We start from the raw sequence: 17,713 nt of genomic DNA, 5'->3' as shown, positions 1-17,713 counted from the left end.
CACACACACACACACACACACACACACACACACACACACACACACACGGCAAATCATGTTAGAAAAAAACTAAAGACAATTATACAACTATATGTATAAATATAGGTTAAATAAAAAATTAAACTAGTAATTTTTACTGATGGGTTTCTACATAACTTAAACAGTCTTCAGGCCCTTATATTAATAGGGATTTATTTAGTTATATGGAAACAGCCACTCTGTGTTCCAAAGATAACGAAGCCCAATGGCTTCCTGACAACGTCATGATGGTAAAATATTTTGATAAAACAGTATGTCATGAAACCTTGTGGGAAACATATTCCTAGATTTATTAGTAGTATAAAATGTTTAAAGTATGTATAGACATACCTGGCCTGGTCATCTTTTGAAATAGAATAGTGTAGTTTGTTTTCACATTGTAAGAAAAGAATAAGATTACTAAATTATTCAGTACACTATGCTGGGACACTTCGTTTGGGAAGGAAATAGATATCACACAGGAAATCTATTAGATAGATTCTAGGGAGACTACAAAAGACTAAAAACAAACAAACAAACAAACAAACAACAAAAACAAAAAACCAAGAACCAAAAAAAAGTATCTCTTGTTTTACTGGGTGTTTATTTGTTTGTTTGTTTGTTTGTTTTGTCTGCTTGTTTGAAATAGTCCCTCTATGTAGCCCACAATGGCTTTTAACTTATCATCCTTCTGCCTCACCACACTAAGTGCTGGAAATGCAAGCATGTGGAACCATTTCCAACACCACCTTGTTTTATTACTCTTATAAGTAGACTATAAGATATAGCAGACTATTTTTATACTCTTCTTATATACAACAAGGTCTTTCCTAATTAATATAAAAAATCAGACCTAAAGTAAGTAGCTGACATATTTGGCTGTATATTTTTAAAGAAGTTTTTATTACACAAGACTTACTAAACAATGCCAGCAGGCAAGGAAGCCTGGGAAATGTCAACCTCTGAAATACAGAGTAAAGTAGGAGAAACAAAAGAAATGAGTTTGGTAACAAATAGACAAATGGACAGATCTGAAGGCTATGTTTAGACTGGATAATAGAGTTCACAAAATGAATAGATCAGTTTGCATAAAAGGCAATTTTTACTGTCATTGAACAAAAGAGAAGTGCTAAGGAGGGCATTCAACCCATACAATGGTACCAGCCATTAATAAAGGAAAATTTCAAAACAATAATCTGAGCTTTACTGAATATGACTATCAATGACATAAGTTAGAATTAAGTTTGCTGATATGAAAGACTATAGTTAGGTCTATTTCAGGCTATACAAACCACAGCCTGTCTCATAGTATGGACTCACAAGGGGCCTTTTAAGTTTGAATCGCGCTTCGGTATCTGAACAGAGCTTTTAGCGGTGTTATCTCAATTAATCCTTTTGAAACTTTATTAGTGAGATAATATCAGCAATGTTTATCTTGGAGAAATAGAGGATTCATGAGATTTATGGAACTTTCCTTTCGAAAGTCAGAGAACAAGGGGCTTAAGATTCAAATTCATGTCCTGCTCTGACATCGCAACAGCAATATGTTCTCTCTGCTTTACCACCAGCACTCAATGTTTATTCAGCTGAATTTCAAAGTAGAGAAGCAAGGTTAAAAGACAAGTAATAAGTTGGGGTAAATGACTTGCTACATGTATAAAACAGGAGGCAAATATGTTCATACATTGTTATGTGCATCTTTGAATAAACATGATTACAGACAAACCAACACAAAGTGGGTACATGGGAAAAAATGGTTTGCAAAACCCTGATGTCCAGAAATGAGTGTGTTCAAATCTGTTCTCCCGTAGGAAAAATCAGGAAAGAACAAAAGAGAAAATATAGTGTTACCTCATGTCTTGCCAATCAATCTGGTGAAACCTAAGGTATTTTTATTGTCAATCTGTGTTGGGTATTTACAATTACTTTGCATTGTTGAGCTGAAGGGATTTAGAATAATTCAAGAGACATACTCTTGCTTGCATCTGTGAGAGTATTTTCCACCTTTAATATGGCAATGTCTGTGGGATGGTGTTCTGGGATAACTTAAAAGAGAAAAACAAAGGAAGCTTGCATGACCTCATTCATCTCTTTTTCCCATCTTATCCTGCCAGAAGTAAGCGGTCAGCCTCTTACCCCATGCCTTCTCCACTATGAGTTCTGTATCTCCTCAAACTCCAAGTCAAAATAAACCCTTTAAGTCAAAATAAACTCCTTTAAGATGCACCTTGGCAGCATTTGAACACAGCCATGAAAAGGGACACTGAAATAACTAGTATTTAAATTTTTATGGTATTCATCTTGGTAATAAGAACACAAGAGGATAATAGTTTATCTTTAATTGGTTAGGAAGCAACCTATTCTCTATTTTCTACTAATCAAGACCAAAAATGTATTCAGCATAAGACAGTGGGTTTTGGCTTCAACTCCCATTTCTCCCATAACAGACATGTATACATATCAAGACCCCAGTAAGTGTCCATTTAGAGAGATTCCCAAGTGACTCTGGTGGGCAGGTGAAGCTGAGTACCAGGAGATCAGGTAACAGGACTTCCATGGTTTCACAGGAGGAGGAAACTATGTTCATTCTGGTAGGATGTTACTTTAATTTCCTCTTGAATTTTATAAAGATATTTCTAATTCCAAATTTGGTGGTGTATGACTTGGTTGTTGTTAATAAAATAGTATATTTAAATAATACAAGAGAGAGAGGTGCTCATTGAAAAATCAGATTATCCCCATTTCTATTTCTTAAAAAGAAGAAGAGAAGGACAAATAAGAGAAACAAAATGAAGATGTTGAAAAACCTTCATTGTTCTAGACAGAGAATAGTCACTTTGGGAAGTTACTTCAATTTTCTGTCTCTTCTGCTTCTTTTGTGCATGTGCATATATTCATGTATGTGTACTTGCACATAGGTGTATGCATGTGGAGACCAGATGTTGACATCAGGTACCTTTATCAACCATTCTTTACCATACTTAAGAAAGAGACTCACTGAGCTTGGAACTCACTGGTTTGCTTGGACTAACTGGCCAGCAAGCCCCAGTAGTCCCTTTACTTGCTCAGTAGTGAGATAAGATTTTTATGGGGCAGTGCTGATTAACTCTCTAATTAAGCTTTTATGGCAAGAACTTTTTTTACTGAACCATCTCTTGAACCTTTTTGTCTGTCTGTCTGTCTGTCTGTCTGTCTGCCTGCCTGCCTGCCTGCCTGTCTATCCATCTATCTACCAAACAGAGTCTCTCATTATCTATAATTCACCCTAGTAAGCTGGGCTGCCTGGTGAGTGAGCCACAGGTGTTTGTCTCCTCAACACCAGTCCCAACTATGACAAGTGTGGGCCAGCATGCCAGGTTGTTTATGAAGGTGCTAAGAACTGAATTCACTTCCCCATACTTGTACAGCAAGGGCTTTGTCAGCTGAGTGAGCCCCTCTGCTGCTCATAATTATCTGAATGGATCATGAATAATTTGTAATATACTTATGTTTACAAATAAATATGTTTAGCCTTCCTTTGAAAACTTGAGCAGAGAGAGAGAGAGAGAGAGAGAGAGAGAGAGAGAGAGAGAGAGAGAGAGAGAGAGGAAAGAAGGAAAGAAGGAAAGATAAGGAGGCAAGTTTTAGATCTCTTGAAAAAGAAATTGTGCTGTTTGTTCACCTTCATTTTATCCTTGTTGGAAAGAGTACCGAGTTTGCTTTTCAAGGATATTCAGGGAAGACCCTGACTCCTTAGTGTTATGGTGACAGTAATCCTCTCTTCCTAGCCCATTGTCATTCAACATCAACATATTCTTCCCTTAATATCTTTGAAAATGAGTCAGGGTTGAGAGGGCTCACCTGAAGAGCAAGTGCACACATGAAACACTAGCAGCTGTTTCCCCCTTCCCTTCCTCTTTCCTCTTTAGTTTCTGTGCTTGAGCCTCATACTGCAGTCATTTCTCCAGTGTATAGATTAGTTTACTCCTGTTTCTTTTAGTTTATTCTAGAACCACAGAATAACCAAAGAGACAGCCTTTCTTACATCCATTTCAAAATTCACAGAAACATCTAGCAGTTGGCCCCATGTGAGTCAGCCACTCTCTCACTCCTGAGTCATTTCATTAGCTAGAGCCATTCAGGGTGGTTAAGGCCACTGAGTACAATGCAGTGGTGTCAAAAAAGGGTGGAGAAGAAGAAGCCAGTCTAGAAAGAGGGTACTGCGGAATCAAATAGAGTCTAGGTACCTTCAATAGAAACAGGGACAGAAAGCTATAAAAGAAAAAAGAAAGAAGCAGACAGATTTGTTACAAAGAATGATGGACAGTAATTAACTGGGTCAAAACATGCAGAACGGTAGCATCCCACAAAGGTGGACAGCCAGAGGATTTGGCAGTTTTAAATAATCTTGACAAGAACATTTTAAATAAAACAATGGAGGAAATCAGAGTGACCATATTCAAGACGGCAGCAATTCCAAAGCCAAAGGGGCAGGGGGAAGAGGTGACAAGAGTGCTCCCAAGTTAGTTTAGTTTTAATTGTTAGAGTGTTAGTGAGGCACCATGCTCACAGATTAATAATCTCTGCACATTATATTCTTTGGTTCTTCCCTGTCATATCCAGGTCATAGATGAGGTGGTGAGCTGACTACAGAAAGGAGCACATGCCTTGCTCCCCAGGGGTTCAGGAACTCTTGCATGCTTATAATAAGCCATGCCTTTGCCTCAGCTAAACACACACAATGACCACAGGGAATATTCACCACACAGCCTCTCACAGTATCTTTACCAATGGATCAATTTATATTTAAAATGCTCTGTTTGTCCAGTTCCCCAGAGTTATATCCCTTCCTGCTTATGAAACTTTATCTTTCTCCACAGGTTCTGTGTCCCTATCAGTCTGACTGTAAAGAGCCCTTTTAATATATTCCTTTGCAGAGATTTTCCAGAAACACTCATAGAAAGTTAATACTTTTCTCTTTTGTTCAAAGGTTACATCTCAGAAAGCCTCAGTACAACATTGACATTAAATTCCTGTTGTTCATATGCTCCTCTGACTTGCAGATGTGCCTGGACGAGGTCAGGAACCAGTGTTACACTTCAGTCTCAGGTGTGAGATAGTTTGAGAGGCACGAAGCACTGTTCAGGATCTGTCAAGAGCTTTTCTTCCTGAACTGGCCTGCCCTGCAGGAGTTTTTTACATAACCTTAGGGGGAAAATCAATAATATGCTTTCACCCTAAGTATGTATCAAGAGTCATGCCATGTTCTGTCTGCTGCATTGAGCCTTCAGCATCCTAAACAGCCTCTGCCATCCTGTATCTTGCCTCACCTAATAGGAAAGGATGCATCTCAGCCCCACCCATTTGGATATGCTCTGCTTTAGTTAGTTACATCAAATCATGCATTGTTTACATAGAAGTTCAGCTCTGCATGAAGGAATGCTATGTATTTCCAGATACTTAGTCAGAAGGCAAAAGGGAGTCTTAGATTGGAATCCCAAGGCCATGTCCAGGATCAAGCCCTGCGAGAGAGAGGGTAGGCTAGTTTAAATAGAAGTCCTGAGAAGGAGAAAAGGAAAGAAAAAAAGCTCACTAGGAACCTGTGCTCATGGTAGGACAGATGCAAACTCTTACTTCAGAAAGTAAGGTGACATTTATCCATGGATCAAAGACAATAATATCTGTTAAGATTAGATACCATTGGAAAACTGAGTGTCTTAGCTTAGAGACTTTGTACTTTGGTTCTCCCAGCTGGAGATACCGTAGTGTGTTGTCACTAAAGACAGAATCATCAGAACCTACTTCCAGTTTTTACCAAGTGTGTGATCTTGCTACTTGGATTATTAATAAATTATTTAAACAGTTACTTTTCTGATATTTTATGAAAATTTGAAAATGTAAAAGTTATAGATGGCAAAATTGTTAGCAGGATTAAAACAGGGAGTGTTTGGTGGAGAATGTGGGTGTTCAACAGAAGGTTTTTATTATCTGAAGGGTCATAAGAATTTTTGTTTGCTTTATTGTCTTTTGACCAGTCAGTGTGTTTGGCATGTAAAGCTTAGAGGGACTGAGAGAGGATACTATTGACAACTTAGTAAGAAGTTAAATTTAACTGGGAGCCTGAAATAAAATGAATTAAATGCCATTAAGTTTAAAAGATGTGATTATATAATGCTCATTTGCAATTTGATAGCTCAATTATTATATAACTCATAAATCCCATGTATCTAATATTCTAGAATATTGTATCATCTAATTCAATTTTTGGTAAAATATCCCTTTATTAATTTTTTGGTTATTAGCTTTTAACTGTTTTTTTTCTGTAATCTTCTATAAAAGAGAAGATAAGTTAGAATAAATAAGCCAAAGAAGAATGTCACAAGGGGTTAACACGCTGTCCATGTCTGCGTTTAACATTTATAACAATAATGCTAGAACCAGGGCCTCCATCATCATTTCTTTTCCTATCATCTATGATAATATGCCTAGCCAGGGAGCTGATCCCTGTTTTTCTCTGCCATCTGTCAGGGCTCTGGAGCTCTTGATGAGCTCAACTCTGTCTGCCTCATCAGTCTGCTTCCTCTCTGCCTGCTCTCCACAGCCCAGTGACACTGGCCTTTCCCATGGCTGGATCTCTACCGGTCAGTCTCTGCTTCATTCTGGGCTTGCACACACCGTTCCTTCTGCTTGCATGGTCTTTTGACAGATATGTCTTCTTACCTTATGTCCAAGCTGCAGTACCTGTTGCTCACAGGCATCTCCAATGTGCTGCACTGCACTGAGCCATCGTAAACCTTTAATAACACCCAAAGCTTTTCACCATCACCATTTTCCTAAGTACATTTAAACAGGTATTCATACAATTTTAGTTTACATTCAGTTTTCTCTATGAACATTTACTTTTCCTTCTGAGAAAGACCGTATACTCTGTCTTACTGATGTGGTTTAAAGATTTGGTCCAGTATTTGTTCAATAATTACATCAGGATTGAATGGATAGATGAGAAAGTCTTTAAAAGAAGAAGTTAAGGTAGTTTCACCTTGAGATAGTCTCTAGGCTCTGAGACTGGAAAATCATAGTTTGGACCCAGTTTGCCATTTTCTTGTCCTTTGATCCTGAACATTTCAAAGCCCAATAACACAGAGGGAATATATTACAGTCATAGTGAGATATAAATTTGACTGTGCTATGTACCTAGTACAATGCCAAGCACAAAGTAATCACTCAATAAAAATTTCCCAGTGCCCAAAGCTCTTAACTATTATGTTTGATGTGCAACATAAATTTGAATGTGGCCACAATAAATGCCATGTATGTGTCATTAAAACACAGACAACTGATACCATTTCATCATTGTCATACAAGTTTTTTCTCTGTTCTGTTCAAGGATATAACTCTTCCCGATACATTACATAGTAACATCCCAGCAGCCTGCAGGAAGGGACGCTATTAAAATTGCAGCACCTCACATCTTTTTGCAGGACGACTCTCCAGAATCCCAAACTTTTGAGCCAGTTACATTGTTTATAACAACAGGTGATGCGATTTTTGCTTGAGGATTTGGAACAGCAGTATCTCATAATATTTTCCATAGCAACACCTAGTCACTAGCTAGTGCACAGGGAAAGAGCTCATGTAACAGCCTGGTCTAGATGTAAGTACCAACTCTTTTTCAAGTGTTGAACACATAGACTGTACCACACTTAAAAACTTGTAGGTCATTTTCAAATTAGAACCGTTGAATCCAAATTCTCCCATATGTCTATCTCATGTATGACTTCTGTTGCTCTGTAGCCAACATGAAATAATATTTAGAAATGTGGTTAACAGAATTTCCTTTCTGCTTACACATCATGGAAAATTGTATTGAACCCAAAATAGTACTTCGCCCTTTCTAATACCATTTATAGAGAACATTTTTAGGAATGGAGCATTGTGAAAAACAATGGTAACTGTTGTTATGGGAATAAATTCTTTGTTACAATTTTAAGCAACAAAGTCTAGAGAAGACCATGGCTGAATGCCTCCTAAATCAGGGTGAGGGTGAATCAGGTAGCAAAGATGACAGCACAAGAGAAAATCCTTCTTGGCCCTTCTATCATAACGGAGAAGAAATACAGCGAAGTGCTTCATATTGGAGCTAACTCAATATTTGGAACTCAAACAAAGCAATCCTTTCCAATATTTATTTCTAGATAATCAGCTGTATGCAGCTATCATATACATAATTGCTACTATCTCCCTACAATACTACTCTGCTCTAGGATTTCAAGCTCCCAGGAGGATGAAGTCATTTCAGAATTGCTACTCCAATGAAGTGTATTGACACCACTCCCTGAACAATCCACCATCACCAATGTTCATTCGTAAGCGTATTCTCCATGTTTCAACAACACAGGAGAGACTTGGAGAAGCTTCTCTGTGTGATGAAATATTCAGAGAAACAGTGACTTCTCCTGTGGACAGGCTCAGGGTGAGCGCCACTTAGAAGAACAGTTCGTTCTTTGTGGGTGAACTACTGTGTCAAGGAGCCAGGAACACAGCTGAGGGTCACGCGCCAGGGCCAGTAAAAGGCAGCATCAAAGGAGTGATCTGAAATGTGAAAAAGAATCAATAATCATTCTTCAAAATGAGGCCTTTTCAAACATGGCAAATGTCACTGGCTCTTGGCAACACTACTTCAGATTTATTCTCTCAGAAAGGGTACCACCACAGGGCTGGGATAAAAAGCCCTGGTATGCTATTCTTTGAAATGGCAAAATGACAGAAAGGCAGCCATGGGGAATTCAAACCTAGATGTAAATTAAATATGCATAATTCCTTGGTGTATTCTGATCCTTCTAGTCCTATGAGCACTGATACGAAGATAAACATGGGTAAGGTAAGTGTGTCTGGGTCAGGGTGGGTAGCCACACAACCTGAATATCATTCACCTTCAAGCGTCAGTTTTAAATGTATGCATGTGACTTATTTCTTAATTTCTCAGAAAGTGTCTTAGTTCACAACTCAGTTGTTAACCTAGGAAACCATTTCCTTAACATCTCTCTTTTCTGCCCAAACATGTTTCTCACCCCACCAACTTGTCTGTCTGTCTGTCTGTCTGTCTGTCATTATCCCACTACTTTTATATATGACTCAAGCTGCTTGAGTTACGACAATGGCCTGCTCACACAACTCCCCTCTCCTTTTAACTCTAGATTCCAATTGCTAGCCTGCACTTGACAGTTTTACACAAGAGTAATGTGCCAAACCCATTTGATCATGTCATGGCTTAGGTTTAAATACCTCTGATGATACCAGGGAGGTGATCCATTTCAAACATCTTTCAATACACCTATATCATTTGCAGATTAGCATCAATCTTTTATTTCAATCCCTATCTCCGTATCTATCCCACATTCTTGTAATGTTTCTGGAATCACTGGTGAATATGTACTCTGCTTGCTTCCAGCTGGCCCTCTCTGAGCAATGTGACCACATCTTGCAAATGTCAGCATCAGTAATGGAATATTCCATAGCATCAAGAAGACTGCAAGTGTATGTTGTACACATTTGGTTCTCATAGATGCACGTTGATCTGGAAAAGCCAGTTATGAAGGAGGATATGTCACTGATATGAGTCTATGTACATGAAATTAAAACTTGCAAAATGACTCCATCATGGCAAAAGGATACTTATGTCTTGAAGATGAGAAGTATTGACTATAAAGTCCTTTTCAGAGATTAAGAAGCTCCATCTGATATGTTGAACTGGATTATAATAGCACTGGTGTACATATATATAAAATATATATTCAAGCTCTTCTTCAGATTCTATACTTACATTGCAGTCATCTCCATTCTGACCTTAAGAGCTCATCTCTGAAACCCACTTGTTTAGGATGGAGATTGAGAGCAAGGACCCTGAAACATCAATGAGTGAATTCATTCAGAAAGACAGGCATCTTTCTGAATTGTAGTATCTCACATAGGTGATCTGCAGTATGGATGCTGGGGAGTTTGCAGAGATTAAAAGCATTTGTGTGTGTGTGAGTGTGTGTGTGTGTGTGTGTGTGTGTGTGTGTGTGTGTTCTAACTCATTTGAAATACCAACAGATGAATAGCCCCACTCAGGAATATTTTCACACCCCAACTTCATGAATTTTGAGGGCAAATGAATGGAACTAGAATATATCATGCTGAGTGAGGTAACCCAGACCCAAAAGGAAATGCATGGTATGTACTCACTGGTAAGTGGATATTAGTTATAAAATGAGGGATAACCATGACATAGCCAACAGACCCAAAGAAGCCAAATAACAAGAAGGTCACAAGGAAGGATGGTTGACTCTTCTTAAAAGGGGAAACAGAATAGATATCGGAAATCGATGGAGGGAAGGATAGAAGAGGGGATGGGGAGTGGAGCAGGGTGGGGGCATCATACGTAGGGATTATATGCAGAGGAGAGAGAAGAGAGATCTGCTAGTGGTGGGGGCAATCTCTAGAAGTTGCCAGAGACCTGATATGGGGAAGGCCCCAGAGGGTCTAAGCGGGGCAACCCTAGCTAAGATTTCTAGCAGTAGGTCTTATGAGTCCTGAAGTGGCCACTTCCTGTAGCCAATCAGGACTCCAAGTGGAAGGATATGACAGCAATCCATCCACAAAGCCTTTGACCCAAAATGTGACTTGCCTATAAGATGTGCAGGAACAAAGATAGAGCTAAGACTGGGGGAATGGCCAATTAATGACTGTCCCCAAATGAGATCTATCACATAGTTAAGAACCAATCCCTGACACTGTTACTGATACTTTTTTATATTTGCAGACAGGAACTTAACATAACTGTCCTCTGAGAGGCTCCACCCAGCAGCCAATGGAAAAAGAATCAGAGAATCACATTCAAGCCTTAGGTGGAGCTTGAGTAGTCTTATAGAAGAGTTGGGAGAAAGTTTGAGGAACCCAAAGAGGACAAAGACTCCACAAGCAGACAACAGGGTTAAATAATCTGGACACTTGGGAGGTCTCAGAGACTGAATCACCAACCAAAGAGTGAGCATGGGCTGGACCTAGGACTCCTTCACTTAGGTAGCAGATGAGCTGCTTGGTCTTTATTCAGGTCCCCCAAAACAACTGGTGCAGGGGCTGTCCCTGAGCCTGTTGCCTAAACTGCCTGCCTGTGAATCCTGCACCCTTAAATGGACAGTCTTGTCTGGCCTCTGTAAGAGAGGATGCACCTAATCCCACAGCAACTTGATGTGCAGGGTTGGTAGAGTGAGGATTTGACACCCAAAGGGAGGTTTCTCCTCAAAAGGGAAAGGGAAATGGAGGGAGGACTTGGGTTAGGGAGTACTTGGAGGAGAGTGAGAAGGGCTGATATTGGATTGTAAAGAGAATAAATAAATACATGTAATAAAAAAATCACCACACTGTCTTTATATCTTCATTGTCCTTTTTAGTTATAATTATAATGAGTTATTTGTATTTTTTTCTTATGCTGTGACATTTTTACAATCTCCAATGCTTAACACAGTGTTTGATCATCTAGTACACATGCATGTACACACACACACACACACACACACACACACACACACACAAAATCTGGTAAGAAATCACAAACTGAAATTAGTTGATCTGCTATAAATGTGAGGTTATTCTTGCCAGGAACATCTTCAGGCATGTATACCTATGTTTTGTCAACAGACAGAGCTGGAAACAGTAGGGATATGTTGACCAGGTATGTGTTAACACACTGTCCTGTTTTCCTATTAAGAGGCTGACTTAAAGGGAAAATAATTTGTAGTACATGTTGGCAGGTGCAGCAAACTACACCGAGCAAGGAGAGCACACAGTGAGGCTTGTCAGCTGCAGGAACATTTGGGTAGTTGTTTAAGAGAGCAAAATTAATTTGTAGCTGTCAGTCAGATGTGTGTGATTTGCTTTGGTTCTAGAATTTATTGACAGACTCTAATAACAGGCACTTAAATTGTCTTTTCTGGAAGAAAACAGCAGAAGCTGAGAACTGGATATATGATTCTTACCTCCGGTTCCCAAGCAAAACAGAAAGAGGCTATTGTGGTCATATTGTTTTTATACCATTTTCAAATTTTAATAGACATTTTGCTACTGGAAGCTTCCCAAATTAGCTTGCTGTTTTTCTTTATTACTGCAAGGTTAATATAGTCTGAGTGGTTTTGGCAAGCTTACCACACAGAGAGTCGGGAAAAAAAAAGAGAGAGAGAGAGACTTCTGATTGCCTATAACAGAGAATGTATGGATAATTCAGGATTCAACGGCCATTTTATTGAGCAACTTCTTGCTGTGACTCATTTAATTAATTACCATACAACATGAAGATGGGGTTCTCAGATTAGGAAATTGAGACTGTAGAAATAAAACAATTGCCCAAGATTATATTGTAAATGGTAAACTTGGAAATGTATGATACTTACATTGTATGGAATATCTGAACTTAGGGGCCTGCCAGCCAATAACTTGTAATACTAGAGCTGAACAAAGCAATCTCCAATCTCCTTCAAAATCCCCAGCTGTTTCTTTTTCAATTCAAGTAAGCCAAACTAAGCTATCTCTTTTCATACCAGCCAATGGATGGCAACATGTACTGAGCACCATGCCTTTATTTTTCTGTTAGTTTCAGTCACCATAAGGTGGCCTAAGTGAAGAAGAATAGAGTTCTCTTCCTCAATAGAGACTGATCTATGATGAATGAACTTGACCATTTCCTCAATGTTTAAGGAAGGATGAGAGGCTGTCTAACAATCTGAAGCTATGATCATCAGCAGAGCAAGAAGCAGCCATTTCTGACAAAGACACCTTCTGTTTCTGTTTTAAAGTCACAATTATCCTGGCTGGTCTAGGGACCATCAGCGGGCTATGAAGTACGCAATGCCCAGGAATCAGCTTCTTTTGCAACCTTAAGTTTTCTGTTTGCAATTAGAACAACCCTTGAGTAGAATAGTCGAGATGAGGCATGAAATGCCTGAATGCCAGGGATTCAGAGAGGAGAGAACAGATTTGATCTTTATCAAAGGAATTGATTAAATTGAATCTAAGCATAAGAAGAATTTAATGGGAGAAGCTAGCTGAGAAATAATGATACTTCATTTGACAACCGTGTTAGGGCTAGGACCTCCTTTGTTTGAGGAGGTCAATTTCGAGTGCATGTCAACACAGACATAAGTAATTATTATTAAATATGGAATCAGGATTAAAAAACAGAAACAGTGCTACTGGAGTAGAATGAAGGTTGCATCGAAATTGCTTGAGCATCCTGAGAAATGCCAAGCAAAGAAAACTCAAGACTATTCCAAGATGGGTGAAAACATCATGAAACACATCCAGGGGCACTGAAGAATGCACTGTGGTTCTAGAACAATTGGAGTTTGGCTGTGTTTTCACCATGTACTTACGTAAGTGATGGCTTTGAACTATTTTCCTGCTTGAAAGTATTTTCCTTGGTTATTTTTGCTTGGTTATTTTTCTTATTTTTTCTTTATACACATGCAAGACATATGCATTGTGAATGACCTTGTTTATAAATAAATAATTAGAGAAATATGAACACCAGGGTTCTACAGAGAAATAGAATCAACATGATACATGTGTAAATACACAAATTTATGAAGCAAGATATCAAGAAATTGACAGATATGGTTATGAGACCTTGGAAAACTTAAGTGAGCAGGATGAAGATCCAAGAATTATTTACAATCCAACTGAAAATTCAGACTGCTATGAATGCCTTCTGCTCAGTGGACACTGTGTTTCTTCTACTAAGCCCTTCACCTGATTGGATGGAGCCCATCACACTGCATAGGGCAATTAACCCTACTCTGTTTCCACCAACTTAAATGTTGATATGACCACCCCCAACCCACAAACCTTTACAAAATCATCCAGCTTAATGTTTAATCACATGTGTGGTTTAGCCAGTGCATAGGGAGATATCCTTATATTCTGAGTTTTAAAGACTGTTTTAGGTTAGTGTTGATCAAATAATAAAACCTATGATTGAAAAGTAGGTAGAGCTGCATTCTATATCTTTGTTTTTAATTGAACAGATGCTAATTATATTAACTGAGTCAAATATAGAAAGTAAAGTATGATTTAGTCATGTAGTATTTGAAATGGCATCCTGACAACACCATATAAATATTCACGGAGCACTGCAAAAACACAGGTGTGAGTGTGTGGAGTTTTGATAAGAAGATACACATTTGGAATTGTTAGTACATAGATGACTGATGAATCATGCATTTACTAGACATGCACAGAGATTGAGAAGACAGCTGAAGTTGGTAGTCTAGGGAAATCAAACATTTATACAGTAAGAGGGAGCAGAGAGATTAAAGACAGATTTTAAAAACTACATGCAAGAGTAGATCACACACTGCCACACAAGCCTTTGCAATCAGATGGCAGAGAAATGAATGATCAGACAGTTCACTGGACTTAAAAGAGTTGATAGAGCAGAGAAGCAGCCACTAAATTCCTTCTTCTATACTTTTCCCTCCGTTCATCACTAACACAACACACTTGGCCTCATTCTCTCTTCACCTTTTCCTTCTCTATGGAGTGTTATATGATTTATCTTGGTAGTAAAAGTAGAAGAAATTTCCTCTTCCAGAAGCGGGTCTGCCAGCACCTGGTATGTCTGTTTCACCTCTCTCTGCTATATGGTCAATCTAGTAAGGAAGGCTCTGTCCCAGTTTGGTAACCATTTAGGGCCCCCATGCTATTAAGGATGGGGTATGGCTGTCTTTCCACTCTGGGGATCCACATTGGAGCTGTGGTCGAGTATGCGTCCTTCTCCATTGTCAAGGTGAACAAAAAGAAAGCTTTTGATATGCCTTCTGCTGTGGTTTGACTTAATGTTACACAGAAACAGATAATAGTGAAGGAAGGATCAATACTGTAATGAATTTCCTAATTCTTTTTTATTAATTAAAAATCATATACATGTACTTTACTTATATTCTTTCTCTGCTACCTCTCCTCCCTCCAAACACTTACCCAGTGCCTCTTCATCTGAGCTACATCTTCTCTTTGTAAAACTATTACTGTGACACACATACACACACATGCACAAGTGCATACATATATACATATACATACATATATGTATATATATATATGAATTCTATATATATACAAACATATATGATAATGAATACACAAGTATAATCCGCTAAGTCCACTTAGTGTTACGTATGTGTATATGCTTTTAGGGATAACCACATGGTATTTTAGGAGCCTCATCCCCGAGGAAAACTAAGTTTCCCTCTCTCTCTGTTTCTTAATTCTTTGAACCTATTTATCTCAAGAATATGGCTACCCAAACAAGACTTAAACAGTGACAATAACTGTTGACAGGTCCAATATGGATGGGGAAAAATTTTGACTCTTAACAAGCATTTAAGAAATATGGAGGAAATACTATAAGAGCCAGAAGAACAGGAAGTTTGCTGTGAGAAGGTATACTAGAAATTCCAGAAGCTACAGACAAGAGATCTCACTACCATGGCTGCCAAAGCATGAGGTGAACAAGGATGACACTAATAGATACTGTAAAATGGGTGATAGAAGCTAATGAGGCCTCAAGTCTAGATAAACCTGTGGGGAACTAAAAAAATCCTGAGAATATAAGAAATAGTCTTCCCCTGGGAAGAGCACATCCACTGGTCATCCAACACCAAATTTTAAATCTTAAAAACAGAGGTGTAAGTAAAATTATATGGCCTGAACTAGTGTGTGTGTGTGCGCGCGCACTTGTGTGCATGTGTGTGTATGTGTAACAATAAAGAATGAAAAAAAAGACCATGATTTTTAAAAAGTGTTGGAGAGTGTTAACATGGAAGGGTTTGAAGGGAGGAAAAGAAATAGAGTATAGGGTTATATTCTAATTATATTATAATATCAAAACATATTTTTTAGATGCCAATATAAAAGTTCTTATCATCTACACGTAGAATTAGCCACTTGCAAGCAAGGAAGAGCAACTCCCTACTACTTTCATACAATACTGACATGGACCCCCAAAACAGCACCAATTGGCCAAACCCAATCAATGAACTAGATGAAATATTTCCCAACTACTATAATTTTTACACAATTCCTCTTTCCTAAACTTTCTAGGTAGTAGGATAAGGCAGATACAACATGGTTCTTACCAGTTCAATATACAACAATTGATACGGACTATATGAGATGTTTGTTTACAACTAAGTAATAGAGAAAAGAGGATAATCAGAAAGAAAATGGGCAAGTAACACAGATGACACATTTGACATGAGAAAAAATGTAAAATGGTAATTCACACACAAAATGGCACCTGACCTTATTCACACAAATTAACCAATGAGATTAGAAAGATGGATGATATAAAACAACAGTAAAAATTAAGGAAAGAAGTAATGTGTCACTTGCATTTTTACAGGTAAATTAAGGAAGTTAACTTCATGCTTTTTCCTATTATTATGTTTTATTTGTTTCTATTTGTTTGTCTGTTTGTTTGTTTGTGAGTACATACATGTACCACACCATACATATGGAGAAGCTGCAGAGCTCAGTTCTCTTCTTCCACCATGTCTGTTCCGGGAATTCCCTCCACCTTCTGAGGCTTGGTTGCTGAAGCCCAGGAGGCTCTATTTAGAAGGATATTTGGTGGGGATATTCAAATATTAAGTGTGCACACTCATTATGTGAGCAATCCACTGCAAAAGAATTTATCTTTAAAATACACAGATTCACACTCATAAGTGGCATGGTGCATCTGGGCATAATTAAAGACAGCCTTAGTGTTGATTAGATGTGGCTGTTTAAAAAAAGTATACCTTAACTCTATTATGAAATACTCCAGAGCAGAGTCTCTTTACTTCATCTTGACATTTCTATCTGAACCTTGACATTTAACTTGCAGAGTTCTTTGTCGTGGGAGAACGTCTGTGCACTGCGAAATGTTTAGGAGCATCCATCCTCTCTGGCATCTTCTACTCCCAGAGTTGTGACAACCAGATGTATTTCTAGACATTGGCAAGTGCCTCCTGTGAGACAGGGGCATAATTACACATGTTTAAAAAATTGTAAGCATACAGGGGCGAATGACAAGTGAATACCTAAATATTTTAAGTAATAATGCTGAAAGTCATTACTTTCTTACACGTCGAAATGTGTCAGGGAAAAAATATAAAGAGCATGCACTGCGTGCTGACAAAATGAATGTGAGTGTGAGCATGCATGTTTGTAAAAGGATCAGGTGCTCTCTGTACTAGAGCTACTTGCCAGGTCTTGCCTTTGCTGAGTCGTCTTCTGCAATTTCATTGCCATCACCTTGACATATTAACATGTGTGGACCATTAATTTGGTCTCTGATTAGCTGCTCTTGAATTTTATCTCCACCTTCACTCATGCCACCATGCAGAACTGTGAAAACTAACTTCTGAAGCAGTGTTTTCTGATCACATAGTGCAGAATTACTTCAGTATATAAAGTATCTAAATAAAAAGGTTTGCCTTGACCTTTGTCAAGGTCAACCAGCTTAGAATGTTCAGAGATGGAACATTTAGTTTAGTCTGTCTCTCTGTCTCTGTCTCCCTCTGTGTCTCTGGTCTACCCCTCCTCTCCTCTGTCCTCTCCTCCGTCCTCTCCTCGGTCCTCTCTCTCTCTCTCTCTCTCTCTCTCTCTCTCTCTCTCTCTCTCTCCTCCTCCTCCTCCTCCC

The sequence above is a fragment of the Grammomys surdaster genome, unplaced genomic scaffold, assembly GCF_004785775.1.
Source record: "Grammomys surdaster isolate TR1022 unplaced genomic scaffold, NIH_TR_1.0 125789, whole genome shotgun sequence".
NCBI lineage: Eukaryota > Metazoa > Chordata > Mammalia > Rodentia > Muridae > Grammomys > Grammomys surdaster.
Note: the sequence above shows the minus strand (reverse complement) of the source record.